Below are 2,713 nucleotides of genomic sequence, written 5' to 3' on the forward strand. Positions count from 1 at the left end.
TTTGTCTCTATCTCGCAGATTATATCTAACGTTGATTTATTTGCAATTATACAGTGATGCTTTTTATAATAATGTAAAGCGTAAAACGTATCAGTAGCATTTATAAAAAAATTACGTGTAATTTAAAGTTAAATATCTTTTTATAAATCGGCACTTATTTTTACCATTAAATGCTAATTGTAATATATTTATTTTGCATTTTTAATTATATTTTTCTTAATTTATTTTTATTATATTTGAAGATTATGAGTTTAGATTATCGATTACAAAAATGGAGTTAATTGCACAAATTACAATTTCATAGTTTTATAATACTATCATTACAAATATATTAACACTGAAATAATTATAAATGTTTTAAAATTAAAATGACTATAGATACATGAAAATCAATAAGTACGTTTTTATATAAATTCAAATTGAATAAACAATATTAATGATCATAATTATTTCATTGAAATGATGAAATTGATGTTTATTAAAGCTCATTTTAGTCGATTTAAAATAAAACTTAAAAGGAGAAAATAAATACGCAAAATTTATAAAATAGAATTAATCTTATTATATGTCAAAAGGGATCATTAAAACTCGTGCTGTTTAAAAGAATAAATTAATCTTAACAGTTTATTGATACATTTATATTTCCGTTACCTGTCACCCAACATTGTACACAATACACAGAAACTTACGTCAAGTCTATTACTTTCCAATTGGATTTACCACTTATCTAATCGGTGCATAAAGCAAATAATCACAAAATATCCTCCATGTATTCCGTTATGCTCTGTTCAATCTTTGCTCATGCATAAATATCGATTAATCGTTCCTTTTAAATGCATATTATCATAGAGTGATGGTACAGAGTCAAAGTAAGGAGATGATAAAATAAAAATTTATATAAATAGAAAAGAAAAGGAAATAGGATATTTAATTGGAAGAAAAAAAAAATGAATCGTAGTGTATTGAGTAAATTTTGAAGAAAAAAAAATATATTTTAATAGATAATTATTATAATATCGAAACAATTACTATATAATAATAAAACATGAAGCTAATGCTAATTTTACTGGTGTCAACACATTAACAAGATAAGAGACAATTGATTATATTTTATGCCTTCCTTTTTTTTTTTTTTTTTTTTTTTTTTTTTTTTTTTTTTTTTTTTTTTTTTTTATTAAGAAATTAAATTCTCTTTCGTACTATAATTATTCATTTTGGATGTGGGTTAGACGTTTAACAAATATTTCGACGTATGTCGCATATATTTATTCAATACTTTCAATCAAAATTTATGCATTAAATCAATGTATTATAAGCCTTATTGATATATTTGAAAAATATAATTTTATTCGCCAACTAGAAATGCAAAACATCACCTACACTGATAAAGTACTCAAACTCGATATAATTTATGAGTTTCAATATCGTATATTCAAACATTACCTCGAATTTACGTTCACGTTTATGAGATTTCTGCATTAGAAGAATATTATTATTCCAATACATTCGCAAGCTCGTGTGCACCAACGTAAACAAGTATACACGTAGCCTTTCAAAGTACGCCGAATTATTTATTAATTTCATTTACACTTGGAATGGAGGCTGCTAATTTGAAAAAAGAAAAACAACGATTAACATAATTGATTGGCATTGGCAGAAAATTCGAAAACACCGCAATGCTCGACAAACATCTTTTATATTTGTAATAATACGACAGGATTATTATCAAGTGGCCACAATCGTTGACCAAACTCTTAATAGTCGAATATTATTTTTAACCAGCGCAAATCTTTGAACTTTAACAACCGATAAATTATAGAATATAATGCGATGTTTATATTTGCAAAGTGCATCGCTGCGCAGGCACGATGATTTTCAACGAATGTTTTCAAAGAGTAACGCCCTCGCTCCACGAGGCGAATTTTTTCGTTACGACGGACCCACTCGACAAATACAATTATTTCGTTCACCGCATAAAAACGCATCTTGATACATCGGAAATTGAAGCATCCGTAAACTTATCTGCGTAAATTTCTCGTGTGCGTGTACGCTTGCGGTGCAGCTTATCTCCCGCTACACATTACCCACGTTTAAAGATAATGTCGAGACTTGCGTAACGCAACAATCGAACGACATAGTTGCGTTCATCTCGAATAGCAATTGCACAATAACATCTATTAGCCAACAATTAAAGATGCATTGCCAATTGAAAATCGTGTTGAATTATTTCACCGGGATAAAAGTTATTAAAAATGTTGTAAAATGCTTGCGATCGTGGCGGCGATCTACCGTCCTTGTCTCTCGGACATTCCCTTCTCTTTGGGGGTCACGTGAGCGAGTCACGCGTATCACGGAAAAGGTCCGAGAGAGAAGTTTTCTCGGCGTGCTTCGCTTTCTCTCCATGGACGTTGAAGGAACAGCTTTGCTTAATATTGCTCCGCAACCAGAGCCGTCAAGATGAGTTATTAGTCGCGAAACGCTTGCACACACAAGTGTGCCATCACAATCAGCGATCATGACGTAAGTATTGCCAATTATTTTACCTAGGCAAGGATTGGTAGAAAAACGACCGAATAATCGGCGGTTCTCGGGTAACGTGTCCGCGAGTCGAGTGCGTCCACCATTTTGCGTGACTCACCCTCGGCTCACCGCTCCTCAGCCCAAGTTTTGATTTGCTTTTCGCTCCCTCCTCGTGAATCTCGTTGTTCCTCGT

At 31.4% G+C, this 2,713-nt stretch overlaps 1 protein-coding gene across 1 annotated transcript in view; it reads left to right on the forward strand.

The window, feature by feature from the left end:
• The first annotated feature begins 1,476 nt into the window (after positions 1–1,476).
• Positions 1,477–2,713, forward strand: part of crc (bZIP transcription factor crc) — a 25,914-nt gene continuing 24,677 nt past the window's right edge. The window contains exon 1 of the mRNA XM_011499377.1: positions 1,477–2,520. The gene's annotated coding sequence lies outside the window, so the exon portion shown is untranslated. The remainder of the gene's footprint in view (positions 2,521–2,713) is intronic.

This window comes from Ceratosolen solmsi, unplaced genomic scaffold (assembly GCF_000503995.2).
Source record: "Ceratosolen solmsi marchali unplaced genomic scaffold, CerSol_1.0 scaffold2, whole genome shotgun sequence".
In the NCBI taxonomy this organism is placed as follows: domain Eukaryota; kingdom Metazoa; phylum Arthropoda; class Insecta; order Hymenoptera; family Agaonidae; genus Ceratosolen; species Ceratosolen solmsi.